This window comes from Protopterus annectens, chromosome 11.part0, assembly GCF_019279795.1.
Source record: "Protopterus annectens isolate FY-2018-M chromosome 11.part0, PAN1.0, whole genome shotgun sequence".
Lineage (NCBI taxonomy): Eukaryota > Metazoa > Chordata > Ceratodontiformes > Protopteridae > Protopterus > Protopterus annectens.
Genome location: NC_056745.1, coordinates 1,133,213,782 through 1,133,231,281, shown reverse-complemented (window position 1 = coordinate 1,133,231,281; position 17,500 = coordinate 1,133,213,782).

Genomic DNA, 17,500 nt, shown 5'->3' with positions numbered 1-17,500 from the left:
TATATCTGAGATGAAATGAATGGTGCCTCTTTATTATTAATACATAGAGGGCATATGGGAATGAATACATGAATCAATGAATGATGCCTGTTTACTATTGTTAGATAAAGACAATATATGGGAATGAGTAAATTAATTAATGAATGGTGCTTGTTGTTGTCATTAATGGCTAATTGTAGTTATTTAGATAGTGACGTCCACGTACACCAAACTGAGTATGACAGTAATAGACAGGAGTTTTTCATTTTTTGTTGTGAGATACTGAAAATGTGAATTTATTCTGTTTAAAAGATATTATGTTAAGAATGCTGTGCTGAGCGAGACTGGAGTTTTCATTTTCCTGAAGATGTCTTGCTCAGTAATATTTATGAGAATGTTGAAAGTGGATTCCAAGTGTTTGTCTCTATGGCTGTGAATTTTCTTTCTCCTTATCTGAAGTTGCACATGTTTGCAAATAGGGTAGCACTATTAGTAGTCTGGAAATGCAAAATGTATTAAAATTAAAAAAAAATGCATACTTTACTAGATAGGGTGGCAGTAGTTTGAAATAAGTAGGTTGTATTTATGTGAGCTTAATACTCATGTCACTAGAGACTTGATAGGAAATAATTGGCATTTTGCAAAAAAGTGCAGTGATGTTCCTGCAGATTTGCTGAATAAACTAATTTATCTGAGTGTGGTTTATAGGACTGTGGTATTTCTAACAAATCCTGTGCTAAAGATGGGTAGGTAACATTCAGTTTTGAAATCAATGTATTTTTTGCTGTGGGTAGGTGGGGATCTAATTTTATTATACAACATTCCTATTTGTTGTGTGATGGTTAGTTTTGGGTCTAGCTATATTTATAAGTAGCAAAATGGAAGGATTTTTTAGGAAAAATGCGAGTTGTCATTTGTAGATAGAGCTTGGACTTATTGTAGTGCCGAATCATATCCTATTTTACAGGAATTTACTGTCAGTGACCATAACTTCTGGTAGTGTTAAACAGTGCTGTTTTGTTTTCACAGTAATTTACTGTTGAGTTGTTGATGCTGAACCATTACACCGTTAATAGTAAAGTTTTGTAAGTACCTGCTGAGGAAATCTGTCATCCTTACCTAAAGTGAGGAATCACAGGGAAAATTTGCAATAAGTGAATCTGTTCTGACAAATTGCCTGAGTATATTTAAAACACATGCCAGCACTTGTGATAGGAACAAACCATGGCTGGCAGCAAGCCCCATCCTGCCTCTGCAGTAGTTCACACAATCACTGTCATGTTTTGCGCATGCTAAAAGAGAAAAAGCACATCAGAGAACTGTGACGAGTGTAAGGTAAGATAGTAGAACAAGTGATACAAGTGTCAGTCCCATACATATATCCCCTTAACTGCATAACAGGCAAGTGTGTCCCTTGAACATATGCTAATATTCTTACATAAAAAATGTCACAAGTGTACATAGTGTGCTGGCACCATGAGAAGGTGCAATGTAACTCCATCCCATAACAGATTCCTGCATAAATCAACAGGAAATGTGTTTGACATATTGCATTAACTGGCACTATCAATTCAATCTGACATGAAAGATGCAGACAGCAGCATGCAGACATATTTCCTGAACTGACCTTGATGAATGCCACCCAATGGCAACAACAGTGTTAAACATAAAACTGGATGAAGGAGAAGAATGTACAGAGCCACCCACATACTGTACCATTCAGACTGATGTTGGCTAACCTCAGCTTCCTCTGTGAGGAGATCATCAAAGTTATGGTGCGGCAGGTCATTGCAGTGATGTCTAGATGATTCACCTGTAGTGTTGATTCTCAGGTAATCATACAATGCCTGCACTGTTCTTCTTCCCTGATGTTTACCAGGTCATCATACAATGCCTGCACTGTTCGCCTGTTTTGATGATTCCCAGGTCACTCTATTGATGCTTGCACTGTTCCCCTATTTTGATGATTCTCAGGTTATCATATGAATGCTTTCACTCTTTCCTTGTCTTTGTGAGTCCCAGGTCATCATAGTATGGCTCCCTGTTCGATTACATATATATAGATACAGATACAGATATAAATATAGATACATATATAAAGTTAGCTATCTATATAGATATCTATATTTATATAGATGAATATGGATAGATATGGATAGATATTGCTGTCTATGTGTGTGTGTGTGTGTGTGTGTGTGTGTGTGTGTGTGTGTGTGTGTGTGTGTGTGTGTGTATATATATATATATATATATATATATATATATATGTCTATATATATATATATATATATATATATATATATATATATATATAAATAATTAAATGTGTGTGTGTGTGTGTGTGTGTGTGTGCGTGCATGTGTGTGTGTGTATATATATATATAGATATATATATATATATATATATATATGTATATATATATATATATATATATATATATATATATATATATATGAGTGTGTGTATGTGTGTGTGTGTGTGTGTGTGTGTGTGTGTGTGTGTGTGTGTGTGTGTGTGTGTGTGTGTGTGTGTGTGTGTGTGTGTGTGTGTGTGTGTGTGTGTGTGTGTGTGTATAATATATATCAGTACTACAGCTTCATTACACTGAAATTGGAAACCTGTATAGCCGTGTAGAATGTTCGAACTGGCCACCACCTTGGCCAGAAGGAAATCATTGCCAAGGAACTCATAAAATACAGAATCTCAATTGCAGTAGTGTCAGAGTTGTGACTCATTGGATCTGGAACATTGACCATCCAACCACCTACAGAGGATGAAACGATGACGCTATACTAATCTGGTGGTGAGAAGTGAGAGGTTGGCATTGGGTTTATGGTGGATAGCCAGGCTGTAAGAAATATAATCACTTTCTAACCAATATTGCACACCTGGCTGCGCTAACCATTGATGGTACCAAGTCCCACATTCTGTCTGTCTACGCACCAGGTGAGATGAGTCCAGACCCAGTCAAGGATGACTTCTACAACCAGCTCCAATGCACGGTGGATTCGATCCCACAGACCGAGACGATCATCTTAGCAAGAGACTTCAACACCCACATCGGCGAGACAGGTCTGGTTGGGAAGGAAAGATGGGTAGATTTGGCCATGCGAACATGAATGATAACAGCCTGTGCCTTCTGTCCTTTGCTGCATCAAATGATCTCATTGTGGGAAATAGACATTTCCAGCATCCACGTAAACACCAGCTCATATGGCGAAACCCATCCATTTAGGACTACATCCTGGTCAACTCTTGCTTCTGATGATCGCTCAAAGATATCTGTGCTATGCGAGGACCTGATTGTGGCTCTGTTCATTACCTCATCCATGCCTTGGTGCAGCTTTACTTGCAGTGTGCAAAGAGCAAATCACTTCCACAAGCCAGGCTGGATTGGAAGCAAGTGATGGCCTCCACCCACAAACAGGAATTCCAGATAACACTGTCAAACTGGTTCACAGCACTGGCCCAAGTGGATGATGTGGAGGAGGCAGAAAAGCAGATATCAAACATCACCATGGAATGTGCCAAATCGCTATGCCTACCCATTTGCCATACTGAATGCAGCACTGCATATCTAATGAGTGCCTGGATATTGTAGCCCAATGGAAGGAGACAAAGCTGGTCAACTACAAACAATACTGGCAGTTCAACTGAGAAGTTCTCCAGAGGATGAAAGCAGAAAGGGAAGCATATTGGAGACAGGTGGTAGCTGACTTTGAGATGTGACATCCAGAAATGAGTACCTCACCCTGTACAGTACCCTGAAATGATTGAGTGGGAAGACCAAATCCACCAGTTACAACATCAAAAAAGCAGACGGGGTTATTCATGTGGTCACCTTGTGAATGCCTGAAAATGTTGGAGGGAATTCTTTCAAGAGTTTTACCACCATGACCCACCTCATGGTCAGTCTCCTACCCACTGATCTCCCCAAGGCCCCAGTGAATGATGCAAAGCCAACAGTCGAAGAAGTGAAATCAGCTATCAGAGCACCGAGAAACAGCAAGGCACCATCAGTAGATCAGGTCAATGTGGCAGCAATCAAGGCTAGAGGTGATATCCTGCTCCATGACTCAAAGCACTGATCAAGCTTCTATGGGATATGGAACAGATACCATCCACATGGAAGAAGGCCATCATCATACCCATCCAAAAAAAAGTGGGCAATAGGGAATGAAAGAATTATTGTGACATCAGCCTGCTCTCCATCATTGGCAAAGTCTTTATGAAGATCATACAGTCCAGGCTGCAGAAACACCACTAGCAAACCAGCAGGGAAGAACAGGCCAGACCAAACAGAGGATGCTGCAATCAAATCTTCACCATCCATCAGCCAATGGAGGAAAGAATCCAGTGTGGACAACATACAGTTATTGTCTTTATTGATTTCAAGTTTGCATTTGACTGTATCCACTGGCCTACCCTGTGGAAGACATTAGAGACCGAGCACATGCTGTAGAAAATCATCAGACTCCTTCAAACATTGTACAGTGGTTCATCCAGCCAGGTGTGTATTCAGGACAAACTGTCTGAAGATGTTAAAATCCAGACTAGGGTCCATCAAGGGGATGTGTTCTCTCTATTTCTGTTCAATATAGTGGTGGACACAATCATGAGGAGAGTATTTTGGAGTCCAGTACGATGAAGCCCATTCTATGACTGACCTGATGTTCACTGATGACTGTGCCATTTTTGCATACAGTGATGCTGTGGCCACAGAAATCCTGTATGACATTGTCACCATCACCCAATCATATGGCCTATCAATAAATGTGGACAAGACCAAAGTAATGGCAACTGATGGGTCATAAGCCCCATCCACCACAGCATAGTTCAGATAGACCAAATGCAAGAATTCAAGTATTTGGGTTCACTGCTCTATGAGAAGAAGGTAGCATCAACAGCTGAAGTCCATAGCAGGTTTGGACAAGCAACTGCAGCATTTGCCTCACTCAAGTGGTGTCAATGGAAGAGGACAAACATTTTTTATCATCACAAAGATTCGCCTTTTCGAGGCACTGATCTTGCCAATTCTCCTTTATGGATCAGAACAATGGATCCTCCTCAAGCCAGACCTGAACAAGCTTGAGGTTTTCCAAATGTGATGCCTGCACTAAATCTTGGGAATCTCACTTTGTGACTGCATTAGAAATGAGACCAGCTGGACAGATGTAACCAGCAGCCAATGATCAGTGAACAAATCCAGAAGAGGAGGCTGCACTGGTTTGGACACGTGCAGGATGAAGACATGCTGCTTGCTATACAGACTAATATGGAGAGAGTGCCCTGTGAACTGGAGAGTTCGCAAATTTGCACCAAAGAAGATGTGGGCTAAAAGGTTGAAGAAGACATGAAAAGCAGGCAACTTGACCTACAGGAGGCCAGAAACATTGCCATGGACAGATGAGCATGGAAAGGTGTCATGAAGGAAGTATGGAATCCAGTGGCACCCACAGCAGCATACTGACTACAGGGGTGACCACCTCTGCCAGCTGCCAGCTAAGGACAAAAGAAAAAAGACAGGTATATTAGTTTTATTGTTTTCTCTTTCTGGATTTGTATACAGTATATAGTTTAAGTCTTTTTATACTATAACGGGTTAGTAGTTTGTGTGACATAAATAGCAGTAGATGTTTGCTGAAAGCCAGCATATCCTGAGTTTAGTTTGACATTATAAAAACTAACTTTTCTTCTTGCGCATAGATACAGTTTTATTTTCTTTCTGTCTGTCTATCTGTCTATCATCTATCTATCTATCTATCTATCTATCTATCTATCTATCTATCTATCTATCTATCTATCTATCTATCTATTTATCTGTCTCTTTACTGGGATCCTCTGACTGGGCATACTCTTTTTAGAAGAGGTCTAGTGATAAAAGTTCTGTATAAAATATATACGATTAGACAACACGCATCTGACTACAGCACTACAGTCTGATATGATGAAAATCATAAGATATGTTGTAGGCAAAGTTAATTAAAGACATAGCCAGTCCAGTGACTATATACCTGAAATATAACATTTTGACTACTAAAAGGAAAACAAGCTGAAACTGAGCTATGGCTTTTTCATAAATTTAAATGCAACAGAACAGATAGCCAGATCGTATGATGCAGTACACAGAACAAATGTACATGATACATAATATACACTATCTGTTGTTGTTGTTTGTCTTTCGGCTTTTCCCGGTTAGGGGTTGCCACAGCAGAACTTCGGTCCGCTAATGATTGGCAGTAGATTTTCACGAACACCGAGGTGCCAGCTCAACATTCAACCTTCAACGAAGGCACGCCCATTTACGCATGTCTTTCAAATGCCCACCCAACTGCGGGGAGGACATGCAGACTCCATACAGAAGGCACTCTCACACTCCAGCCGAGAATTGAACGGGAGAACCTCTTGCTGTGAGGCAACAACGCCACCGCTGCACCACCGCGGAATAGAATACACTATCATCTAATACACAATATTTTTTACCATAAGAAGAATATAATTTTGTGTGGCATTTGCATGTTCTCCCTGTGTCTGTATAGACTTATTACCAGATCCCAAAAATATGCTGAGTATTTCTGATTTAAGGACAGAAGGCACCAAGTTCTAAACCAACCTTCTCAGTTGTCCTTGAAAGGTCTGGTTATTAGAAGAAACCCAAAAAATGTACAGGGACAGGAGCACAGTCTCTAAATGATGCCTATTGGAGGATAAGTCATGTGCACCAATGACTTTAGGCATCAGCTTTGGTAAACAGTATCCTCTATATAGTAGAGTGCAGTCACCAGCCTACATGCTACATCAGGACTAGCCACTTGCTGGTGTAAAAATTAGATCTGAGATTTGTTCACATTAATTAATGTGGCTAAAAAGGGGCATGGATATTCATTTGTGTTAAGTGAGTTGAGTATCTGGTCTGCTTTGCCTTGTAACAGGAAATTATGTAATGGTCGGAGAGTTCTATGTGCCCCTGTTGGACAGACTATGCCTACTATAAAGACCATCACCCCTAGGTCAGTAAGATATTAGCCAGCTGGTGTCCAGTTGCTCAGACTGGATTATCTGAGATAGTTCTGTTGACTGAAAACCAGATGCAAAAGTAATCAACCTGCAACAATGTGCAAGAAATAAACTAAGGATAGCTACACTAAATATAAGTTCCCTGACAGGATGCAGTTTAAAAGTGGATGACATGATGGTAAGGAGGAGGCTGTATATTCTGTGTATTGAAGGAAGAAGGTGGAAGGGTAGTGCAGTGCAGTGAATTCTGAAGACTGTACTAGCTGGGGAAAGGACAGATTAGCAATGATGTGGGAACTGTGGTGAGAGAGTGGGCTCCCTATTGATCTGTTGACATTCGAAATGCCAAGTGCCAGCACACTGAAAAAAAGACCAAAACTACAGGAGAATCTTGAACATCACTCTTCTTTAAACTTCTTTTTTTGCAAGGGGCAAGCCCCCTGCACCCTTTAATGTGGGGACAACCCCCTACACTCCTAACTTACATATATCAACTTCAAGATCACCATACGTTGGAGAAAAGGGAATATTCTGGCAAATAGCCATTTTAGATTTAGTCTATGTATGTCCGTTTTTTCAGCCATTCAGTCTCAGTGTTTCAGAACTTGCTCTAGTGGGGCCAATAATTTCACATGGTTACCAAGAGAGTGTCTTCTGAAGATAGTGATGTATATCATCAGTGTCAGTGGTACTAATGGTATAGATAAGGCAAGCTTCACTATTTCACCCTATGCTCCACAGCAGGGCTGTAGTGATGAGAAAAAGAGAGGTTTTAGGCAGCAGTTGCAGGATCTCCTCCATAAAATATACCTCATCCCAGACAAGGCTTTTGAGACCATTCCATATGCTACATAATCAACAAATTAAATGCAAATGCATTTCATATTTATCTCTGTGTGATAAAATGAATGTCAAACTGGCTAAGGAATAGAACCCACACAGTGTGGGTGTCAGGTGCGTCTTCAAAGAGTATGAAGGTGAAAACTGGCACCTAGCAGGGGCACAGTTGTTTGGCATTTACTTTTCTGATCTCCAGATCGAAAACCAAGACCTTTGGGTAACCAAGTTTCCAGGTGATTGTAAACTTGACGTATTATCATATCCCGTCTGACTGCCAAACCTTCCACCATGAACCTACTTATGTCAATACCTGGTGTACAAACAGGGGACTCAGATTAAATGCTAAAAAATGCAATATCATTGATTTTGGTAGAAAACCTATTCCTCATCTTACAAGATTTACAACATCCCACTTCAAAATTATAGTACTTTTGGAGATCTTATTACATGGTTTAATAATACCCTGTCCTTTCATCATCATGTAAAACAGTAATTCTTACTACTTAGTGCAACTGATAATGAAAGGAATATCACCCAGATATAAGGAAGTTAGTCTTCCTTTGTATTCTGCATTAATTATGTAATGCATTAATACAATACCCCTCCTCACTAGAGATGTCAACCAGATGCTCCTAACCAAGAAAATTACTGGCTTAAAACCCTATGCTGCAAGCAAAAACTGGAAGCACCGTCTCTTTGTTCAGTGTTATATAGAACTCCTAAAGGTTGATCTTTGCCATGCCTTCTATGCCATTAGGGACTCTGTAGTGTGGGATATTTTGTATCTCCATAAATCGAACAGTCTCACTAACACCAGGATGATGGATCTAATCCTGCATGGGCATGTAAACAAAATACACTGGATAGATAGCTTCATTATGCAGTCCCTTCCCTAACTCTGAAAAAATCCTCTGCTTCAAATTATCTTCCTTCAAAAGGGAACTAGATGATTGGTGGGCATTTACAAGTTTTCCTCTCGGTTGATTGCCACAGCCCTTCTTGTAAAAGGAGGTATAGCATGACAGTCAGTACTGGCAAGGTGTGAGTTGCCATCAGGTTCAGTTGTCTTGTATTTCCTATAATCCTATAAAGCAGGACAAAATGAGTTCTTAATAATGAAGGATCTGAATGCTCATATCAGGATAGACAAAGCAGGAAATGAGGATAGCCTGGGTCCATGTGGTTGGACCACATTACTGGTGAGTTCAGACCACAAAGCTGTCTCCTTCAAAATAAAAATGGACTTGGTAACCCTAGCAAGCCCTGTAACAATTAGGAAGTATTCCAAAGCAGACTACATCCTATTAAGTGATAGTTTGTCTAAAGTCAATGCCCATCTCAACCATGAGTTCACAGGAGCCTATGCAGAGATTTTCTCAGAGACCATGTGCAACCATGTAAATGGCTGCATAAAGGCTGCTGTACATACTAGAAGTAAGCCCAAAACAAACTCTTAAAAAAAAAAAAAAAAAAAAAAAACACACTAGTGGAATCCTAACCTTAATCGAGTATATAACAAAAAAGGAAAAAGTCAGGAGTAACATCAGGAAGAGCAAGTCTCCCTCTTTTATTAATTAAACAGGAAACTAAGAGGACTAATTAAGTCTAAAAAGACCAATTATGAGGTCAAGATAGCCACACAGGCTAAGTACAGCCACAAGGCCTTCTACAGCTATGTCCAGAACCTCAAAGGCAGCACATATCAGTATGCTGAACTGTTGGTTATTGGTGCCACTTTGACTGAGCAGAGCGAAATAGCGAACTTGCTGGCGACAAATTCAGCTCAAACTTCACCACCACCCCCCTGCCTCCCATATGAAATACCTACTAGCATAACCTGCCCAAATATTAACAGAGAGCAGATTCTGGAGGCACTCATTAAGGCTTAAAACACAGCCTCAGTGGGCCCCAACAATGTTCTAGGATGCCTCCTAAAAAGCTTGAAAGACTACCTCTCAGTGCTTTTGGAGTCACTTTTCAACTATAGTCTCAATACAGGCTTTGTACCACAAGAATGGAGGACTGCAACGGTTATCTCACTTCATAAGGTTGGACCATCAATTGACCCTGGCAACTACAGACCTATTGATCTGACCCGTCTAAGAAGCAAAGCCATGGAACAGATTATTATGGAGATGATCAACAAAGACATACACAACCTTCAGACACTAGACCCAATCCAGTTTGGCTTTGTCAAGGGAAGGTCATGCCTAGTAAACCTGGTGTACTTCTTTGAGAAGGTCACTAAGGCAATGGATGATGGGAAAATAGTGCATACTACCTACCTGGACCTGGCAAAGGTGTTAAATACAAGGGTCTATGTTATCTAATCGACCACTTAGCTTGTCAAATGCCTAAGCATCGACAGCTAAGGGTTGAAAACTTACTATCTCGGAAGGCCACATAAGCGAATTCTTTCAACGGGAAAGAATTCGCTTGGCCATGCTACACTAACATAAACTTCTAAGCCATAAAAAAGTGGGGGCTTCGACCCCCACACCCCCAATGTGGGGACTGTGACTCTCACCCCCCCAACTAAATATACCAACTCCCAGATTGCTCTACATTGGGAAAGGGGAAATTCCCGATAATGGCCAAGCAAATTCTTTCTCGATGAAAGAATTTGCTTACCTGGCCGTTTAAGATTGTAAGTTTTCTACCCTTAGCTGTTGAAGTTTAGGCGTTTGACAAACTATGTGGTCGATTAGATAATATAGATCCTAATACAGTACCCTACTCTGGTATAGTTGACAAACGCACTGAACTGGGCATAAATAACTATATAACTCACTGGACTGCCAGCTGTCTCACAGACAGGACCCAGAAAGTCAGGATTGGTGAGATCACCTCCTCTAACAGACTGGTTGCTAGCAGGGTACTTCAGGGCTCTGTGCTGAGACAGTTGCTATTTGGCATCTACTTCTCAAATGTATAAGCTAATGTCATGGGCCTTTGGCTGACCAAGTTCGCAGAGGACTGCAAATTGGGAGCTATCATAGATTTCCCCCCATGACACAAACATCTTGCAAAAGGGTCAAACATGGAAAAAGGACCAGTGCCAAAGTCATGGACTGAAACTCAATGACAAGAAATGCATTATAGTACATTTTGTGAAAACTGCCAGCCAGGCTAATTAATCTATTGATACGACACCCCTAAGAGTTGATCGCAGGAATGTAGCCAGGGTAGTAAGAAAATCATTCTGTTTTGCCCAACCTATAAGTAAGGGCATAGAATCCAGGTTCAGGGAAGTCATAGTGCCACTTTATTTGGCCCTAATCACAAGCATCATTGAGTATAATGCCTGTTGGCCCTTATCAGACCCATCACTGAGTATAATATCTCCTTTGGTATATATCAGTCCAGACATATGCAACAGCTTGAATACCCATATAGGTTCCTTACCAGGAGAATCCAGGGTATAAACACATCTTCCTACATGGATTGCCTTAAAGATCTATCTCTATACTCTGTCTTCAACAGGTTACTGAGAGGCGATCTATGCACAGTATGCAAGGCATCTTTGGATCCAGCTGTGATGACCCATTTGCATATCCTCAAAATGAGCAGCATCAGAACCAATAGATCCAAGGATTTAAATTTTGTCTGTGACATAAAGAATACATTTTGACAAGACAGATATGTGTCTCAGAGGATGCATATGCTCTGGAACTGGCTCCTCATCCATGTGAAGCAGAGTTCTTTCCTAACTTTATCTAAGAGTAACCATAACCAATGGATGGGGAAATTAGGAATTCACCCCAGATTAGGCTCTCATATCTCTGATAGAAAGACAGGCAGAGACAGACAGTAATGTACTAACTAACACCCCCCATGTAACCTCTAGAAACTTTCTAATTAACATACCGCTATGTAATAAATGCCCATGATACATAGGGGCACAATTGAGTTGGATTTCACAGCTAGGCTTATAAAAGACCCTGGTGGTCATTAGCCTAGTATATATATATATATATATATATATATATATATATATATATATATATATATATATATATCTATATATATATATATATATATATATCTATCTATATCTATATATATATATATATATATATATATATATATATATATATATATATAGATTTATATGGGTCCCCTTCATATGGTCGATATTTCAGAATGTCGAAGACCATATGTCCGAGACCATATGAACGAAATTCGAAATGTCAACCATGCGGAACCGGCATCTCCATATAGTGCGGAATGGAAAGATTTCTATCTTCAGCACTGTTGTGTGATCTCGGAGTTGGTATATTTAAGTTCCAGGGAGTGTGGGGGGGCGTGAAGGTAAGGTTGTGTTTTTTTTTTTTTAATTCAATGGTTGACATTTCAAATGTTGATCATATGGTCTCGGCCATATGGTCTTCGACATTCTGAAATGTCGACCATATGAAGTAGATCCATATATATATATATATATATATATATATATATCATTGAACGCTTAAAGACATGAACAATAATTTATCGAACCCGTGTAAGTGAAAGCTTACAATCATGAATGCTTAGAACAGTGATTTTTTTTCCAAAGGAAAAAAAAAATCGCTGTTCCACAAAAAAAAAAAAAAAAATTCTAAAACATTACATAAAGTGCCCGCACCCCCCTACTTAAATATACCAACTCTGAGATTGCACTACAGTCACGAAAACAGCAAATAAATGGAAGCGGCCAAGCAATTTCTTTCCCAGGGAAACAATTCGCTTATATGCCGTTTTGCTATTTTGCCTTTTCATGCTTTCAGGTTCGATCAAGACGCATTCAAAAGAATGCGTCTTTGATCATTTAATAGAAACTATATATAATATATATATATATATATGTGTGTGTGTGTGTGTGTGTGTGTGTGTGTGTGTGTGTGTGTGTGTGTGTGTGTGTGTGTGTACGAACCTGTGGAGCAACAGGAGTAATGAAGGAGAGGCCATTTTAAACTTCTGTTTGAAAACAGCTTAAAGGTGATCAATACATGATTCACTAAGAGAGAGGCGGTCATAAGATCACCTACAAGAGTGGCCAGCATTGAACACTGATGGGCTTCTATGTAGTGAGGAAAAGGTATTGGTGTAAACTCAGAAACTGCAAAGTCATCCCTAGTGAAACTGTTAGCCCCAACATAAACCCCTGATGTGAAACAATCGGCTGCAAGTAGTGGTCAGAGAAGGCTGTGAGGTCAAGGGACACTAGTGTAAAGACCTTGAAGTTGACTGGAGGGAAAGTTGAGACATTTAAAAATAGGGCTCTCACACTATAGCCAGAAGAGGAAACAAAGGAATTGAAGAAACATAGCAATGTCTCAAACCAGCATGTGTAAAGATAGTAGAACAGATATGCAGTCGAGCCAGGTACAAAAATAATGTGCATAAGGAAACGTGGCGGTGTAATGCAGAAGAAAATGGGAAATTATCCAAAGGAAGAGAAGTACAGAAAACTGACTTATAGGAAACACACATCAGGCAAAGACTGAATGTTTTTTGACTTAAAAAGAGGATAAAAGAGCAGTTGCAATGACAAAGAATGATTTTTGGTACAAAGAAGCTCCATCAGGGTGATAGACAATGATAAAATGATAAAGATGATAGCTGGCAGATGCTATTCATAAGGGGTGCAATTTGCTCACCATAACAGAGGACATCAATGGAAGATGGAAAGATTACTTCAGGAAGCTTCTGAATAAAGAACATCCTGCAAAAGCTGTACTTCTTTATGCATGACCTGCAGCAAAAGTAAGAGGAGAAACAACCTTAGAAGATACTTGTACTGAGACAGGCAGTGAAGAAGAAGCTGGAGATGGGGAAAGAGTCCAACTGGGCATTTCTAGACTTGAAGAAACCATATGATAAAGCCCTAAGAAAGGTGATTTGGGCAGCACTGCAATGGATTGAAGTCACAGAGACATTAGTATTATTAATATAGGCTATCTACAGGGTTAAAAGTACAAACAGTGCTCAGGCTCACATATGGGTTCCCAATAAGAGTGGGAGTGCATATGGGCTCAGCCCTAGGTGCACTCATGTTCATACTGGTGATGGACTACATAAGCAAACAGGTCAGAGAGGACAGATCTTCAAAGCTATAGTAGAAGCAGACTCTGTGTGGGACATTATATGATAGAGGCCTGGAAGGCAAAGCTGAAGGCACATGGAATAAGAGTGAGCACAAGACTGGTCATGGCAGCAAATGGGGTATCTCAGAAAAAGGCTTAAAATAAAGATAGAAGTGAACGCAGTGGAATCATTTAACAGCTTCTGGTATTTGGGACATGTGATCTGAATGAGGAGGTCCAAGCTAGAACCAAAGCAGTGCAGTTAACTAGCTAAAAATATCTAGGAGAGTGTGTGACAGAAACATGTCAAAGAAGTTGAAAAGTAAGGTGTAGAAAACAGTGGTGTGATCAGTGCTTCTATATGGGACTGAAACCTGGGCAAAGAAGGCAGAGCAGCTGACGAACCTTGAGCTGATGGAGATGAAGTGCTTGAGATAGACAGTATGATGCACTTTGTGGAACAGATGAAGAATTAAGGACATCAGAGCAGAAGCCTGAGTAGCTCCAGTTACAGAGAAGATAAAGGACAACAGATTATGATGATTCAGTCACAAGTGCAAGAAAGCAAAAGATGATTTGGAAAAACAGATTTGAAAGGTACGCAAAGAAGGCAAGAGGAGACAAGAATGTCTACCTTAACATGGAAACTAGTCTTTTAAAGCTGTGGCAGGTTACATTCCATTTCAAAGGTAGAAGGAGGAGAGGATGAAAATAAAGAGTCAGTCAAGGGTAAATGTGGGAACCTACAGTGTGAGATAGCACGGTGTGCAGATACAATTTACATTTACTGGATGGCATGAGACAATAAGCCTCTATATTCTGCCACTTTAAGTGCCCTTGTATTCTACCACACCCTCCATCCCCTCATTCCTCCTTACCTTTTTCCCACCTATCCCATTTCATCTTGAATACCTTTGTGAATTCTCTCTCTCCACCCTCCCCATTCCAGTACACCACTCAGTGGATCTATAATGTTATCAGTGAATAGTTAGTAGCTAGTGTCTGCAATCTGTTGCCTCTGGCCATTCTTTCCTCCTATCATTCCTGCTCAGAATGACCTCTTCATATCAACCTGTCATGATCATCTGAACTACTATAATCCCCCGTATCCTCTGGTGTCAAATGAGAAGAGATTTACATCTGCCAGCCTCTGGTCATGTCCCCCTTTCATTCCATGGATGTTTGTGTTATCTTTTTTTTTAATTTCTTCCAGTAGCCTGATGCACTTTTTCTTATATGGCCACCATAACTGCATGTAGTACTCTGTATGACCACACGGACTGGAAGCATTACTTGTTTACTTCTGGAATCTATCGCTCTGAGGGTATACGGTGGGTTTCTCTTTGCTGCTGCCACTGTTCTCTCAGTCTGCTTTCAGTGGTCCAGTTCAGATGTGATCAACACCCGGCATCCTTTTCAGGCTTGATTGCTATCACTTCTACTCCTTCTCCTCCCTGTGCTCCACACCAAGCTTGTTGTGGCCTAAGTGAAGTACTTTGCATTTGCATTCAACTTCAGTAGCCGCCTTTCTACTCACATAGTCATCCTCTCCAAGTCCTGTGTTTTAGACTCCTTTCTGCAGGCTTCACTGCTGCACCTGCCTTTGCTTCATTAACAAAGAGGGTGACCTTGTTCTTTGCTCTCTCAGATATGTTTGAGACAAACACAGTGAAGAGTACTGGATCTAGGACGGACACCTGTGGTACTGTTTTAGTCACCTTCGTAATTCCAGGCATTCCCTTTTCATTAAAACCCTCTGTGTCCTAGCATTCTGTCTTGTAGCTACCAAGTTCCTCTGTCTTGATCCTGTCCCACCCTGTCCAGTTTTTCTATCAACCTGCTGTGTGGGACAGAGCAAAAGGCCTTGCTGAAGTTCAAGTAAATTAGGTCAACCTGTACTTTCTTGTCAAGTTCACCTGTAGCCCAGTTATACAACTGATCAGGCATGATAGACAGCTCCTTCTGGCCATGAACCCATGTTGTTTGCTGCCTAGAGATTACTGTCCTCTAAACATATTTCCTTTGTTCTTTACCAGCAATTCTTTTATAAGCTAATCTCCAGCAAAAACACCAACAATGCACTTTTCTCATTAATTATTTCATAGTTTCATAGGTTCATAGGTGAGTACTAGGCTAGCTGCCCTTGTGGGCTATTTTAAACCTAAATGATTTCCCTTTTTGTGTTAGAATTGACCTATCCTGTTTGGTTAGAGATTAACTTTACCCATCCTGTGGTCAATAATTATATATTACCCTAATGAGAATAACTGGGACCATATCATAGATAATTTGAGGGGACCCATACATGGGATAAAGCATTTAGGAGCTGTATCTGTCCATTAATAGTACAGGGGGCAGTCCTGGGGTAAATTTTCTGTTTCCTATCCATAGATCCAACTTGCACTTGAATATGGAAAGGGATGAAGTTTGTTTTATGTGGATGGGGAGTCTGTTCCAGAGCAGCGGTTTCTTCTGTGAGATATAACTGTCCCTCCAAACCATTCTGTTAATGTTACAGAAGAGGTATAGATCCCTAGACCAAGTATTTCTGATGCCATTTGATTTACTATTATGCAGCAAATACATTAGAAATGGGATGGATGATGTTTTGTATGCCAGACACAGGTCCCCTCTTAGCAGTCTATAGCATACTGAATATATAGTGACAGGGCTTTGAGTCAATCCATGAAGGGCATGTTGTTTAGGCCTTGTATCCATTTAGTAAGGTATCTCTGCAGGCATTCTGGTTGTTGCATGTGTCTGAACAGATGCATGCCAAAGGGGGCATTATATTCAATAACTGGCCTAATGAGAGCTGAGTAAAGTGGGACAATGATATCCTTAGATCTAGACACAATCCCTTTATTTATAAGCTATGCAGTATAGAAGAACATTCTTTCAACAATGGATGCATGTTGGCCAAAAGTTAGGTCACTGTCCATGAAAGATCTTAAATCCCAAACAACTGGGTGAACTCTTACGGGATTGTTAATGTGGTAGTTCCCTGGGATAGATAACTTCCCAATGGATACAATGATGTATTTTTTGGCATTTAGTTTTACTCTGTGATATTGGCACTAGTTAGTTATTTGAGACAAACCTTCCTGCACGATGGCTAAGTCATTTGGGGATTCAATGACTGCTCCTAGCTTGCAGTCATCTGCAAACTTAGTCAGCCAGAGCCTTTATTATTTAGTTCCAACATTTAACAATAATTTTTGTTCTTCTTCTAGAGCATTGCATTCATCTTCAGCAATCATTTTGAGATGTCTTTTTTCAGGTTCCTATCAGATAGTTGAACTTCTGCAAGTTCGAACCTCATATGGTTGAGACCATAAGTTTGAATTTGCAGAAGTTTGAGTGTTTCAATGGAAATCTCTGTAAGGGGAGGTTTCCGTTTTGTTCAATGTGGTGCAATTTCAGAATTGGTATATTTAAGTAGCGGGGGTGTGGGGGATGCAGGGGGGCTTGCCCCCCTGCTTACAACAGTTTCTTTTCTTTTCTTTTTTTTGTTTTTTATCCATGGTCGAAGTTGTTTAACTTCGAACAGGATGGTTTGAACATTCCGTGTTCAAAGTTATTAAACTTCGAGTATGTG